Source organism: Emys orbicularis, chromosome 4 (assembly GCF_028017835.1).
Source record: "Emys orbicularis isolate rEmyOrb1 chromosome 4, rEmyOrb1.hap1, whole genome shotgun sequence".
In the NCBI taxonomy this organism is placed as follows: domain Eukaryota; kingdom Metazoa; phylum Chordata; order Testudines; family Emydidae; genus Emys; species Emys orbicularis.
This window is the reverse complement of record NC_088686.1, coordinates 154,571,330-154,587,827: the sequence shown is the minus strand read 5'-3', so window position 1 is coordinate 154,587,827 and position 16,498 is coordinate 154,571,330.

Below are 16,498 nucleotides of genomic sequence, written 5' to 3'. Positions count from 1 at the left end.
TAAAGCCTGCCTTCAATGGGGTGTGGCTGTCTGGGCTAAGCCCCGGCCCCATGGCACAGCAAAGGGGGGCGTGGCTTATTTTGTCCAAAACTCACGTTGAAATGTCATAGGATCACAAAGTGTCTTCAGCTCTGGGCTGGGGGTGTGTGTGGGTGGGGAATGGGGGGTGTAAAATGGGGCAGGTGGGAGATAATTGGGGGGAAGGGGAGAAAGGGGTTTATTACAAGCACAAATAAGGGAGGTATTTTATACTCATGCTGATGTGTTGCTATTTAAACACAGTGGGGGGTCACTCCAGACTGGCACCAACAATCCTCACCTCCAACACTATGTGACTGTTAAACAGCCCTTGCGCCCTGCCCCAGAGGTGGCTGCATCTCAGTGCAGGGTGAGGGATTCCTGTATAAACAGCCCCTGTGCCCCACCCCAGAGGTGGCTGCATCGCAGCACCAGGCGCGGGATCTCTGTATAAACAGCCCCTGTGCGCCACCACAGAGACAATGGGGTGGGGAATAGGATGGGAGGCCTTTCCCCTCTAGGGGGCGCTGGTGTGTGGAGGGGTGATTGCCTGCTTATGGGGCCCCTACTGTGTTCCACAATGTGTCTTGTCTTTTATTTTGCTTTTTATACACTCAGTTACGCTGAAGCGTTAAGTATTTATTGTAATTTTGGGCTCTTTTAAGGAGCATTCATGACAGCACTCTGGGCTCTGTTCCAGCTTGGAGACAGGATCGGGAAGAGGGAAGAGCCAGAGAGCCTGGGGGCCGAGAGTAATGGGTCCTGTGGGGGGAGAGGGATTGTAGGCAGAGAGCTTTCTGGTCTGAAAGAGGCCAGCGATAACGCTGACGAGACAGAAGAGCTCAGGGAATGAGACACAGGGCCTTGCCCCTCTAAGGGGCGCCAGCTCTGATCCATCCCAAGCACTGGCTGGCTCAAACTGTGGGCAGTGGGCCAGTGGCCTTTCCCTTCTAGGAGGGGCTGGTCCCAGCTTACTTGCTGGGGGAGCAGGCAGGGCCCGGGTGGGTTTTCTTGCTGAGCTAGGATTGTATCAGGGTCACATTTTTTTTTCTTTTACTGTATAAGCCCAAAATGCTTCTTCACTCTCACTGCTGTCAGGTGCCCAGCGGGCATTGGCACGCATGGGTCATTTCTACCCAGCGTGCGCTCACTGCTGTATCCATGGGTATTACAGAATAAAAGCCACGTTTGAATAAAACTGTGTGTGTAAGAGAGAGAGCAGAGTGCTGCCTCCTGCTGGAGGGAATCGGGGCCCTCTGTGTGTGTATCCTGTGCATAGGATCATTGTGTGGGTGTATCAGTGTTCGGGGGCGGGGAGTGTCAGAGATCCTTTCTCCCAATCACATTCCCCTTATTACTTGTTTCAGCTTCTTAGTCTTCCATGGAGCCACACGGGAAAATGTTCCACACCAGGTGTCAGGGTTCCTTCCCCACTCTTGAACTCTGGGGTCCAGATGTGGGGACCCGCATGAAAGACCCCCTAAGCCTATTTTTACCAGCTTAGGTTAAAAACTTCCCCAAGGCACAAATTCCACCTTGTCCTTGAACAGTATGCTGCCACCACCAAGTGATTTAGACAAAGAATCAGGGAAAGGACCACTTAGAGTCCTATTCCCCCAAAATATCCCCCCAAGCCCTGCACTCCCTTTCCTGGGGAGGCTTGAGAAGAATATCCTCACCAATTGGTACAGGTGAACACAGACCCAAACCCTTGGATCTTAAGAACAATGAAAAATCAATCGGGTTCTTAAAAGAAGAATTTTAATTAAAGAAAAGGTAAAAGAATCACCTCTGTAAAATCAGGATGGAAAGTACTTTACAAAAGATTCAAAAACACAGAGGATTTCCCCACTAGGAAAAACTTTAAAGTTACAAAAACAGGGATAAACCTCCCTCTTAGCACAGGGAAAATTCACAAGCTAAAACAAAAGATAACCTAACTCATTTCTTTGCTATTACTTACTACTTCTGCAATATTAGATGCTCAGTTTAGATATGGCTTAGGGAAATGTATTTTCCCTGCCCTGATTCCTTGTTGACTCCAGGAGACACAGACCAAAACTTTCCCCCACAGATTTGAAAGTATCTTCTCCCCTTATTGGTCCTTTTGGTCAGGTGCCACCCAGGTTATCTGAGCTTCTTAACCCTTTACAGGTGAAAGAGGAATTAACCCTTTACAGGGTAAAGAGGGATTTTATGCTCCCCTTAGCTATATGTTTATGACACCAGGGCAATAAATGGGGATAGATTCAGAGTCCGAGGCCCGAAGAGACCGTTGTGATCATCTCATCTGACCGCCTGCATAGAGCAGGCCAGAACTGTCCCCAAATAATTCCTAGAGCAGAGCTTTCAGAATGGGGCTGCGTGGATAGACAGAGGGGGTCTGTATGGGGATGGAGAGAGAGGTCAGTGTGGGGAATGCACAGATAAGGGTCTGTATGGGGATGGAGAGAGAGGTCTGTATGGCCCTGCATGGATAGAGGGAGAAGGACGACAGAGCCACAGTCTAGGGCCTGGGGTGAGGAACAGTCTGGTCGCTCATGGGCGGAGGCATCTGCACTGAGCGGCTCTGTGTGCCCCTCTTCCTCCTCATCAGCGCCAAGCCCACGCGGCTCATCATTGGCTTGTAACTGGGGTTCCCGAGGCCACAATGCTGAGGGAAGGGAAACCAGCAGCCATTCACAAGGGGACTAGAGGAGATAGAATCTCACCAGCCCTAGGTCCGGATCAGAGGCAGCACCCCTAGAGGGGACAGACTCCATACTCCATTCCCCACCTCCCAAGGCAGCCAGTCCCCCACTCTGGGACCAGATTGGAGCCAGCCACGCCTAGAAGGGAAAGGCCCCATATCTCATTTCCCATCCCCCTGACCCAGCCAGTTTCCCACTGTGGTGTCACCTGGACAGAGAAGTGTCCTTCACTTCTGCCCCTGAACTGTTGGGCAGTGTTGCCCTGTGTCCCCCACGTCCCATGGCTGCATTTCAGCACTGGGTGAGGGATCGCTGTATAAACAGCCCCTGTGACACACCCCAGAGGTGGCTGCATCTCAGTGGCAGGCGAGAGGAGTGTATGAGCTAATCAGGACTCCTAGGTCTGGCTCTGGGAGGGGAGTAGGATAAGCCGGGGTTCCTCGGCACAACTGAGAGGGGGCCAGGGGCAGCTCATGCCTGGAATGAGACCCCCGTTCTCAGCTGGGTCCCCAGAGGAGGCTGCTCCCACCTGAGGAACGGAAGAGGGGATGGGAGGTGGAGTGGAAATTGTTACAGACCCCCCATCTCTGTAAATATCAGTGTGTGCTGGGGGTGGGCGGAGCAGGGATTGGAGTGCTGGGCTGGGGGTGCTGGGGAGGGGTCGGGGATTGGGGACTGGGGGGCTGACATATCTGATGGACATCTCCAGCGCCAGGTCATCCTGCAGCTTGTACAGCCCCCCACCCCCAGCCAGATTACCGGCCCCAATTCCCCTCCATACCACCTGGTGCTGGAGACGAGAGAGACACCCCATGGGGCGAAGGGTGGGATCGGGGAGAGCAGGAACCCAGGAGAGAAGAAAGGGAACCTAAGAGGAAGCTCCTCCTCAAGAACCTCCACAGCCCAGGGCCCTCCCTGACCCCCCTGATCCCCCACAGCCCAGGGCCCTCCCTGCCCCCCCCCACACCCCCACATCCCAGGGCCCTCCCTAACCTTGGCCTCTTGACCTATGAGTCCATATAGACCCTTATATCCATTCCCATCTAGCCCCCTCTATCTAGCCCCACTATACTGTGTGTATAGATCTTTGAGGCTTATGCTTGTCTATGAGACAATAAACATTCCCGCCCTGCAGCGCGTTTGATTCGTTTTTTTTAACCCTCGCAGTGCCACCACCTTTCGTGTGGGTTGCGGGGGGCTGAGTGGGAGCATTAGCAGCACAGCCATGGGGCAGGGATGCGGCAGGTTTGGCCAATGGTGAAAACATTTGATATTTCAGAGCGGTGTCAATGACTGGGCTCTCCCCTGACCGAGTGCTGAGCTGGGAGCAAAGACTTCAGGAGCAGCCCGGGTTTGCTCTGCCTGGGTGCGCAGCATGATGGAGCCGCTTTGTCAAAATGCTCAATGTTGGCTGGTGCTGGGTTACAGGATTTCAGTGTTTGTGTGTGCAGGGGGAGGCAATGTGGTTAGCCCTATTGTCTGAGGAAAGAGCGGCAGACCTGTACTTAGCCTGCCCTGATTGACAGGAGGGGCGGGGGGGTGTCTCCCTAAACTCACTCACTAAACAGGGGGGAAGGGATGCCAAATCCCAGTAAAAATGGGAGCGGGGGTGGGGGCAGGTGTTCTCACCTGGCCGTGTGGGTGCTGGGTCAAGAGTCCTAGCCACCATTTGATCTGCTCCGTTCTGGGGTTTAGTGCCAGAGCTCCATTAAGAGTCCTTGTTTGGGGTTGGGGATTCCTCGAGCTGTTCTCATGACTGAGCAAGTTGAGGGGCTTGAGCCTTAGACCCTGTGTGGGGACAGTGAAAGACAACACTGAGCTTGCCCTGGCCGCCAGGTCCCCCACGACCTGCTGACATGACTATGCTGGGGTACGTGGTGGAACCTCAGAATGGGATGTCGTGGGAGAGGCAGCCGCCTCTCAGGCATTGCATGATGCCCCCCTGGGGCGGGCTCCTGTGAACACATCTCCGAACTCTGGGTCTTCGCTAAGCAAGGACAGTCCTCTGTGAGTGCGGTGCAGCAGAGGGAGAGGGGAGCAGTGGGTTAAGGGACAATTGTTCATTGGACTTTCTCACCGCAAGGTGGGAAACTGAGGCAAAGGACACTGCCCAACGTGCCGTGGGGGTGGGTTTTTGCTTATGGTCACTTGCTTTTGAAAGCGGTTGTGGTGTTTTCTCACACTAATGCTTGGCTCCCTTTGCCTTTTAATAAAAGTTCTCTTTCGTTAGACAGACCCAGCGCTTGCCAGAGGGGAAGTATTGCCTCTTACAGGCACCCAGGAGTGGTGTTAAATTTTCCCAGATTGCTGCGTGGGGGCTTGAGCCGCTTCTGTTTTGTATTGTTAAGAGGAAGCCCTAGACATTAAACCCAGCTCATGTTGCTGCTGCCTCGACCTGGCAGAAGTGTTACAGATACAAATGCTTTGGAGGGCAAACTCTCCAGCGCAGAGTAGGGAGGGGAGCTGCAGCAGTGCAGAGAGGCTCCAATCTCCCGTCTGCCCAGCATGGCGGTACCCTGATAGTACCCAGGGCAAAGCTGTTTCAGTCCCCCAGCACTGGATGGAAATACAGCACCTGATACACTGGGAAATAGTCAGGCTGGATTCAGGAGTCTCCAGCGCCACTTCTGTCTCAGAGTTTAGCAAGTCAAAGGGATCCTGGCTCTCCAGGCCAGTCTCCTCCTGCTGGGTGCTGTCCAGGATGTGCCAAGGTTTAGTGGTATCCTGACTTGCCAAAATCCAGTCCAGCCCCTCATCCTAGATGCAGGTCCTGCGAGTTCTCCCCCAGCTCTTGTTATCCCTAGTTATTGTAGAACCCTGCCCAAGCAGCTCTTCTCCTTTGCTAGACTGGATCCCGGGGGTGCCCCTCTTTCCTCTGGTTTGGTCCCAGCTCCAGATCTTGGCATTTCAATGCTTGCTGTTCACAGGGGCCTGAACCTGCTCTTCTCCCTAGAGGGCCAGCAAGTCCCAGACTCGGGGCCACGCGGAAGCACAGGGCATGGCTGCCATAACGGGCGTGTGAACTCGCCACAGCCCGGAGTCGCAAAGGGGCATGCGTGGCTGTGCATCCCTGGGAAGTGACCTCCGAGCAAGAAGACCCCGGGCCCGGAGCAGTGGAGGGCAGCTAGGCGAACAGGCAGGCTGCCCCAGGCGTGAGGCAAGGCAATCTGGGATGGAATCAGAGAGATGCTGGACTCGAAGGGACCCTGAGAGATCATCTAGTACAGCCCCCTGCACTGATGGAAACCTAGACTGTCCCTGACAGGGGTTTGTCCAACCTGTTCTAAAAAACCTCCAGCAACGGGGACTCCACAAGCTCCCCAGGTGACCTGTTCCAGGACTGAACTAGTCGTAGAGTTAGAAAGATTTTCCTAATAACTAATCTAAATTTCCCATGCTGAAAACCAAGCCGATTCCTCCTTCTCAGTGGGCACAGAGAACAATTGATCACCCTCCTCTTCGTACTGGGCCTTGACATATCTGAAGACTGCTGTCAGGTCCCCCCTCAGCCGTCTCTTCCCTAGACGAAACATGCCCAGTTCTTTCAGCCTTGCCACATAGGACAGCAATGGGAGGACTGGTAGAGGCGGAATAGTTAAGTCAAAACGGGGCTGTGTCTACACCTTGCTTATCACAGAAGAACTTGTTCTGAATTGGACAGGTCACTGCCTCGCTCTGGGCCTCAGTTTCCCCATCAGTAAAACAGGGGTAATACTCTCAAATCTGCCTATGAAGCTGCCACATTAATGCAAAATATTATGAGCGGTTATTCAATTAACTCAATAGTGAATGGTTCCTTTTCCCATGTCCCCATGCACTCGCTCCTCAGATCTCTTGCGGGGGGGGGGGGGGTGTGAACTGAAATGCACATAGTGGGGGGAAACGCTCCCAAAGTGACTAAGTGATCCAGGCCCCTAAGGGCCTAAATCCCTTCTGAAAATGGGGCTCAGGGCATTTCTGCACGTAAAAGTTATTTCAGATTAACCGGAGTTTTGGGGGTTAAACTGCCCTGAGTTCCCACACACATTTTTTTCCTAGCAAGCTGGCACAATCCACAGGATTGAACTCAAAATTAAACTGCGCTGGCCAGGCCCATTAATGTCACTGAACATTCTCCAGGCGGGGTAGGGGCTGTCCTAGAAATGTACACCCCTGCTCCAGCCATTGGAAAGTGCAGTCAGGGCAGCTAACACACAATCCTGCTCCTTGCAGCGCCCCCTGCTGGGAAAGCCCGGGGCTGGAGTAGCCGGGAGCTCTCCCCACAGCCAGCTTCCTGCCCGGCTCCCTACAGCCCCCTTGCTGGGGGAAGCTGCTGAGCGGGGAATAGAAAGAGATACAAGGAGTCTTCTCATCATTCCATCTTGGTTTTTCATGAGGTGGGAAGATTTGGTTTTCTAGTGCCAGTTTGGGGATTAAAGTGCACGAAAGGTGGGGGTGTGGCAGACCCCCCCTCCCAGCCCCCTTGTGGTGGTTCTGCCTCTGTTTCCCTCTTAGTCCCTAGAATAGGGACAGGCTTAACTTCCCTCAGGGAGGTGATGGCAAGTCACCATCTCTAGTCCAAAGAGGTCTGCCACCCCCCTAGGCTACCCTTCCTCAGCTCCCTCCCAGAGCGCTGGCCGCCTGCGCTAGCTTCATGGGGGCAGAATTGCTGCTTCCATCATGGGACTCGGGGAGGGGATTCTGGCGATGTCGGGACTATCTGGCAAAGAACCAGGGCAATGAAAGAGGAAACTATCTCTGGTGCGACAGACGTTTGTCGGAGGCGTTACACGGCGGCTGTGCCATTGAGCGCCACGGGCAGGTAGACGAGATGGGGGGGGGAGTTGTACACAACATTCCACTAATAACAAGGCTCAGATCCCGCCTCACTGTTCTCCCCCATGGAGCCTGAAGGCACTTTACAAAGGACGGCAAGTGTCCTTGTAGCCTCTTTCTCCACACGGGGAAAGTGAAGTACAAAAACGTGACAGTCCCAGACCCTTAAAGGTATTTAGGAGCCTTTTGTTAGTCTGTATCAGCAAAAACAACAAGGAGTCCTTGGGCACCTTAGAGACTAACACATTTATTTGGGCATAACTTTTTGTGGACTAAAACCCACTTCATCAGATGCCTGGAGTGAAAAATACAGTAAGCAGTATATATATCACAGCACATGAAAAGATGGGAGTTGCCTTACCAAGTGGGGGGTCAGTGCTAACAAGGCCAATACAATTAAGGTGGAAGTGGCCTGTTCTCAACAGTTGACAAGAAGGGGTGAATATCAAAGGACGAAAATTACTTTTGTAGTGCTAACGAGGCCAATGCAATCAAGATGGACGTTGCCCATATCCAATAGTTGACAAGAAGGTGTGAGTATCAGCAGAAGGGAAAATTACTTTTTGTAGTGACCCATCCACTCCCACCATCATAGATCTAACCACATCAGCCACACCCTCAGGGGCTCATTCACCTGCACATGTACCAATGTCATATATGCCATCATGTGCCAGCAATGCCCCTCTGCCATGTACATTGGCCAAACCGGACAGTCTCTACGCAAAAGAATAAATGGACACAAATCAGAACTCAAGAACTGTAACATTCAAAAACCAATAGGAGAGCTCTTCAATCTCCCTGGATACTCAATAACAGACTTAAAAGTGGAAATTCTTCAACAAAAAAACTTCAAAAACAGATTCCAACGAGAAACTGCAGAACTGGAATTAATTTGCAAACTGGACACCATCAAATTAGGCCTGAATAAAGACCATCTTTTCATGTGCTGTAATATTTATATTGCTTACTATATTTTTCACTCCATGCATTTGATGAAGTGGGTTTTAACCCACAAAAGATGCCCTAAGATTGGCCCCCTTCCAACACCAGGAGAAAGGGGAAGGGCCGAAGAGGAGTCAGGATCCGGAGACTGACAGTCCCCAGGGTCAATGGGGAGCAGCCAGCCCCCAAATCAGCCGGATTGACAAGGCAGGCAGGCCAATGAGGGAGTCAACAGCATAGTTTAGGGGGGGAAAACCCTCTCACTCCTGTCTGGGGCTGCTGGAAGTTAGCATTGTGGTGTGTTGTCTGTGGCCTCTAGTCTAGTGGCTGTGCTAACCAGGAGGCGTGTCTCTTGTCTAGAGAGCAGATATTCAAAATGACTTGACAAATTGGAGGATTGGTCTGAAATCAACAAGATGAAATTCAGTGAAGACAAGTGCAAAGGGCGATACTTGGGAAGGAAAAAACCCAAATGCACAGCTACACGAGGGGGAATAACTGGCTAGGCGGTAGGACTGCTGACAAGAATCGGAGAGTTATAGTGGTTTGGAAATTGAATATGAGCCAACAGTGTGATGCAGCTGCGAAAAAGGCTCATATCATTCCGGGGTGCATTAACAGGAGTGTCGTATGCAAGATACGGGAAGTAATTAGTCCTGCTGTACTCAGCACTGGCGAGGCCTACGCTGGAGAATGGTGTCCAGTTCTGGGCACCACAGAAAGATGTGAATAAACTGAAGAGAGTCCAGAGAAGAGCAACAAAAATGATATAAGGTTTAGAAAACCTGACCTATGAAGGAATGTTAAAGAAACGGGGCATGTTTAGTCTTGAGAGAAGAAGACTGAGGGGGGGCCTGATAACAATCTTCCAAAACGTTAGGGGTTATAACGAAGATGAAGATCAATTGTCCTTCATGTTCACAGAAGGTAGGACAAGCTGCAATGGGCTTAATCTGCAGCAAGGGAGCTTTGGTTAGATATTAGGGAAAACTTTCTAACTCTAAGGTTGGTTAAGCTCAGGTTACCTAGGGAGGTTGTGGAATCCCCCAGTACTAGAGGTTTTTAAGAACAGGTTGGACAAACACTTGTGAGGGAGGGTCTAGGTTTCCTTGGTCCTGCCTCAGTGCAGGGGGGGTGGACTATGACCACTCAAGGTCCCTACAGGTCCATGATTCTATAATAATTAACATGATGTTAAACACAACTTTGCAGCATGATAATAATTCCTAGCTCTTACCATCTGTAGATCTCAAAGAGCTTTGCAAAGGAGGTCAGTATCGTTATCCCCATTTTACAGGTGGGGAAACGGAGGCACAGACAGGTGAAGTGACTAGTCCAGCAAAGCTGGGAACAGAACCCAGGAATCCTGTATCCTAGGTCAGGGCTCTACTCACTAGACCATGCTGCACCCTCCCAGTGTAACTGTAAAGGCCAAAATCTCCAAAAGCTAAGTGTTCAAACAAACATAATGCTAGGGAGCTTCAAAGCCCATGGGAAGGAATCCAGCCTCTATTTTATTGTCGGAAAGGAGTCTAGACATGAATAGACTAAAATCTTCTCCAGAACCAGACTCACTCACAGAGGCCTCTGCTGGGCTTTTCCGTTCGTTGATTTTAGTCGCACGCCTCTGAGGGCTAAATGGTCCGTACTGGTTTGAAGATGGGCAGATGTTCTGGTTTTCTGTCAAGAAAGGAGTGGGCGTTCTCTCCCTTCCCCGCTGCACAGATCTTTGACTTCCAAGTTTTCCTCAAAGCATTCAGTCTGCTGGGACAGTTTGAAAATCGGCGTGTTGCCTTGTCACGGTATTGAGTTCGGCCCTGCACTCGCCCCACGGGAGAGGTTAATTCCTAAAACTCCAGTGCTGGCAAACTCGGGAAGGTGGCAGATCCAGACAGACACACCTCACGGTAACTGAGCCCCAGGCTCTGAGCAAGGTAACACAGGGAGTGTATGGTGGGGAAAGGCAGAGAACCCAGGAATCCTGACTCCCAGCTCCCCCTCAATTCTGCCATACGAATTATGCAGCTTTCCTAGGGTGGTTGTTTGTTTTTTGGTGGGGGGGCTACCACTCCCATAAGGCCCCCCCTGGAGAAAACCCTCTTTCCCACACGCCCTTGCAGGGGGGAGGTGCAGAGCAAGAGAGCTCAGGTGGAAGCGGGGGTGGGTCCTGCTGCCTGTGCCTCTCCCAAGATAGAGCTGGGTGCTGCAGCCCCCGTGCCCCACATGGGCTGCTCCATGTGGCTCCAATGTCTTCCCCCTATGCAGCTGTCTACCTGCTTCTTCCTCTCCGCATCCAGGCAGGCAGCCCCCCAGGTAGGTGCTGGAATGGGGGCTCCTCCATAGGATCCCCTGGGGGTTTGCTAGAGATAACCCCACTCCCCTCCAGTGCTGGGGACAGAACCCAGGAGTCCTGGCTCTCAGCCCCTCTGCTCTAACCCCACTAGACCCCACTCTCCTCCCAGGAGTCCCTATAGTCCCTGTCCCCACCCAGGTAGGTGGAGGGGACCAGAGAGGGAAAGGTGCTGGCGGTTATTTCCCAGGCTTCCAAGGAGACCTGGGGGGGATGCACCCCTAAAGTGTCTGTGGAGGTGGGGAGCCCAGGCTGGGTGTTGGTGCCCCTGGATGGGCAGGGGCTGATGGGGGATCCCCATGTGGCCAAAGCCCTGGAATGAATTATTCTTTACAGGGATGGGGGTGGTTTGAGAAGGGGGCTTACTGTGACACAGGGGAGCCAATAATGGATCTATCAGGGGGCAGCAGGGATCACCCCCTGGCTGAGATCCATGTCGGGAGCAGGCTGGAGGGTTTAGCTGGATGATCCCCCAAGGAGGACCTTTCCCAGCTGGGGTGGCTGTGGGCGAGGGACTTCAGCTCACATTGAGGGCAGGGAGCATGGACATCTGCAGGCAGATCAGGCTGGGATAGGCTCTGACCAGCAGCTCAGGGGGTTGGGGCCGCTGGGGGTACGTCTACATTGCATTTTCACATCTACAGACCCACCTGTCTCCCTAGCTTCAGGGCCTGAGCTCCAGCCAAGCCACAATGTCTACACAGCAGCTTTTAGCACCAGAACACAAGCCTGAGTCTGTAGACGCCAGCTCTTGGACTCTCTGCTTTGGGTTTTAAAGCACAGGGTAGACGTACCCTGAGTGACTTTGATCCGGGTCATAGAACCATAGAATATCAAGGTTGGAAGGGACTTCAGGAGGTATCTAGTCCAACCCGCTGCTCAAAGCAGGACCAATCCCCAGACAGATTCTTGCCCCAAATAGCCCCCTCAAGGATTGAGCTCACAACCCTGGGTTTAGCCGGCCAATGCTCAAACCACTGAGCTGTCCCTCCCCCCATGGGAGTTGTGGGTTGTGAGTAGGCTTGGCAGAATTGGAGTTTTGTTTTTTATGATATTGACAAATAACATCAACGCTTATTTTTAAGCCTTTTTTTAAAATTTGCATCGATTTAAATGTTCACAGTTGCAGACAGTGGGGGGAGGGTCAGGCGAATTATTTAAGGGCAGCAAACACCGAGATTCACCCAGTTACAGCTTTATACCTGTTGAAACACAAACTGTCAACATCGCATGTCAAAACGTGCAAAGTCAATAGCCTTCAATCAAACGCTAAGACGTTCTCAAGCTGCATTTTTCTTATGTTGCCTGTCAATTCTCATTATTATTGGTGGAAACATGTTTTCGTCAGTTTGCGAGTGTGCCCTGCAATCGCCAGTGACTGACGCTTACTGATAAAAATCTACTGCTCCCAAACCTAGTTTTCTCTGCTAGGGTGGAGCCGCTGCAGTGACCTTACCCTGCTGGTTAAAGCAGGGGCCTGGGAGTGAGGACTCCTGGGTTCTCGCCCCAGCTCTGGGAGGGGAATGGGGTCTATTGGGTTAGAGCAGGAGCCATCCCCTCCCCCAGGCTTTCTCTGGGGGCTCCGATGGGGCAGACCCAACCCCTCCTCTCTGGGGAAGGATTTGGGGGATGCGCTTCCTGACCAGCAGGTTTTCTGCTCCCTTTGCCCCTGCCTCTCTCCCTGGCACAGGGAAGGGGACCTGGCTGAGTTCTCAACCTCTCCCAGCAGATGCCAGGATGGAGAAAGAGACTGTCCAGTGGGAAGGGTCGGTGGGAGCAGAGCCACATGGAACATCCTGAAGCAGGGCAGTGTGGAGACCCCTCAGGGGAAAGACCCACTGGAGACGAGGTAGATTTGAGGTATGCCTCTGGGCAACAGAGACCCAGCAAAGGGGAGAGACCTCACTGCTGCCCAGCCTGTGGGAAGAGCCATGGCCGGAGCACAGACCTTGTCCAGCACCGGAGATCTCACACAGGCGAGCGCTCCTACAAATGCCCCATCTGTGGGAAAGGCTTCAGCCAGAGCTCCAACTGCAACCAGCACGAGAGGACCCATGGCTGGGAGCAACCCTCCACACGGCCAGGCTGTGAGGGGTTAACCCCCTGTCAGGCCGGCTGCGGTGCTGGCTTTGATCCAGATGGACCACGTAGCACCCACGTGGCGGAGAGACCCTATAAATGCTCTGACTGTGGGAAGGGCTTCAGCCGCAGCCTCACCCATACTGGCGGGCACCCCTACGCCTGTGCCATTTGCTGAAAGAGTTTTAGTCACAGCTCAGTGCTGATCGAGCACTGCCGGACCCACGCCGGGGAGCGGCCCTACCAGTGTCGGCTCTGTGGGAAGGGCTTCGCCCAGAGCTCCAACTGCAACCAGCATGAGCAGATCCACGTTGCAGAGATCTCACAAATTCCCCGACAGCGTGGGAGGCTTCAGCCAGAGCTTGGACCTTCCTGACCACCAGAGATCCCACACGGCACGAAACCTGGGCTGCTACCCCCCCCCAAGTGTGTGGAACCCCTCCCCACTAATTCACATCTAGGGACAGAGGAAAGAGAGTACCAGGGTTGTGTGTTTGGAAGGCTCTGGAGGTGGTGGATAAGGGTTTGTCTGCACTGGGGAAAACCAACTAGCACAGCTGTCCTGGTGTAACTACCCCACTCCAGCTGTTCCTGGTGAAACTTAGCTATTCCCACATAACTATCCCTCTTTAGCTGTTACGTAGCTGTCCTGGTGTAACTACCTCACTCTGGCTAGTCCTGATGTAATGTAGCTATTCCCACATAACTACCCTGCTTCAGCTGTTCCACTGTACTGTAGTTGTTCCAGTATAACTACCCCACTCTAACTTTTCCGGTGTACCTATCCTGCTCTAGCTGTTCTGGTGTGCTGTAGCTATTCTGATGTAACTAACCTGCTCTCGCTAGTCTGGCGTAACGTAGCTATTCCAGTATAACCCTCCTGCTCTGGCTCTAATGTAGGTGTAGCTATGCCCCGGTAATTATTCCCCTCTACCTATTCCGGTGTGTAACTAGCATACCTATTGCATCTGACCATCACAGCTATTGCAGTAGTTTCCCCCTGTATGAGCTAAGCCCTTGGCTACACCTGGGGGTGTGGGTAGCACATGGGTCATGCGGACTCCAGAATGCTGGAGGGCCAAGGGGCAGAAGGAGCAGGTCCAGGAGGGGAGGGCTGGCATCGGTGGGGTGTTCTCAGGGAGCGGTGGTTGGGGGAGGGATTAGTTATGGGTGGTAATGGGGCAGAGATGAAGAATCAGCGGGGAGTCCATTGGTGCTTGATTATTAAAGAGAAGAGGTTGTGGTAACCCAGATTCTGATGGTTGGTTCTGTAGCAGGAATCCCCTTTCCTCTGTGCTGGAGCTGTGGGGCAAAGTGTGCCAGGTTGGGACCATGCCCCTGTTTGGGATAAATCACTAACCCCCCCAAAGCCTGTCCCCTCCCCTGATCTCTGTGCCCATCCTGAAAGTGGGATCTGGCTGCTACCAGCCCCGCTGGTTATAACAATCACTAGTGGGTTTCTTTAACTGCTTACAAACAGGTACAAAACCTACATATTATACAGGGATCCTTTGCCCTTGCAGCTGCCTCTGGGGTGGGTACAGGGGCTGTTTAATTGCCTCACAGCAATGCCACACACTGAAGACACAGAGGGAAGAAAACTGAAAGCACAGAGATGCTGGTGGTTTAGGGAGGGAGAATCGAATGGCCCAAGACTGTTACATCCCCCCTCCCCCCCAAAATCAGACTCCAGCACCCTCACAATGGCCTGCCTAGATCAGTAACCCACTTGTCAATTTGTCTGTTTTGGTAGGTGAAAGGGGGTGGCCTGCCCTAGGGGAAGTGCCAGGGTTTTCCCTCTGACTTTTGAAAAACTCCACAGAACAGACTAACTCCGTTGACCCTTGGGAGGACATGGATACAGCCTTCTGATTGAGAGATTTGACTCTCAGGAAGCAAGTCTTTGCAAAACAAAACAATCTTTCTTCAATATATCAATATTTTTGGATACAATAAACCTTAAAATCATATATCAAGAAACAAAACCCAAATCCCTTTAACACAGGTATGCCTATTAAAATCCCCAATACCATAAATATAAAGGAAATAGCCTTTAAGTGGTTAAACTCTACATTGGGTGATCAGTCACATGTGGAATGCGAACAGCAAGTTCTTGCTAAAACATTAAAACTGTATACATAGTAAAAAAACACACATACACAGACATGCAACTTTATTATCCCAGGCCTACACATTCATACATTTGAATTATTCCTTATGTGAGAGTCATCATGCTTACTTCTTCACAGTCTTCTGTCCCGCTCGCTTAGGTACTTCTGCTTGGTCTGCCACCGTTCAAACTGCTTTGCCTTCCTTTTTCGTTCTTCAGTGATTTCAGCTCTTATTTTTCACCTTCTGACTGTTCTCCTGATGTTCACTCATTCCAGTGCCTTCTACTCACACTGGTTAAAGCCTATTAACTCTCTGCCTTATATACAGATTCTAGTTCTTTCTGATTGGTAGGAATGTGTGGGATTGTAAAAAATAACCAATCAGGTTTAAGCCCTCTATGTGTCAATCAAAGCTAGACGTGATTGAAGACCTGTGCCTTAGATGCTGGACCTGATTGAAGTCCTGTGATAACTGACCCCTTCCTTCATGTTTTTGGAGTGACCTTATTTCAACTCAGCCTGCCGGCTGGCTATTGACCAAATCTCTCCCTGTCCTCCATTTTGGATTTCTCTGATTGTGACTGCTTGTGACCACTGTCTTGTTATCCCTAGTTGTAACCACCTAAAATTATCTTTATTAATTATCAAACCTCTATAATTATGAACAACTATCCATATCTAAGCACACCCTAACACTACAATTCACTGTCACCACTCTGTTTTTATTATTTTAAACAAGTTTAATTTGGATCTCTCCCTGCTTCAGCTAGTGGTGGCAGTCCAGTGCTTGTGGTGCTGTATTTCTTACACAGAACAGCGCAGCTGAACAATCTCTTGTGTCTGGCACGGCACAGCAAGGTGAATGCTCAGCCTTTGGGAGAAAGGGTCAGGGGTGCTGTACTGACCTTGCATGGTCAGGAGCTCAGCTTTACGTCTCATCGGAAAGGGGAGGGAGACAAAGGAATCTTTCTTTCTCACCTACCCACCCCCATCCCTAGCACATTCATCCATCCCTCCATCCCTAGCTCCTAGCACAATGAGATATCCATCCCTAGCTCCTAGCACATTCATCTCTCTCTCCATCCCTAGCTCCTAGCACAATGAGATATCCATCCCTAGCTCCTAGCACATTCATCTCTCTCTCCATCCCTAGCTCCTAGCACAATGAGATATCCATCCCTAGCTCCTAGCACATTCATCTCTCTCTCCATCCCTAGCTCCTAGCACAATGAGATATCCATCCCTAGCTCCTAGCACATTCATCTCTCTCTCCATCCCTAGCTCCTAGCACAATGAAATATCCATCCCTAGCTCCTAGCACAATGAGATATCCATCCCTAGCTCCTAGCACATTCATCTCTCTCTCCATCCCTAGCTCCTAGCACAATGAGATATCCATCCCTAGCTCCTAGCACAGTCATCTCTCTCTCCATCCCTAGCTCCTAGCACAATGAGATATCCATCCCTAGCTCCTAGCACATTCATCTCTCTCT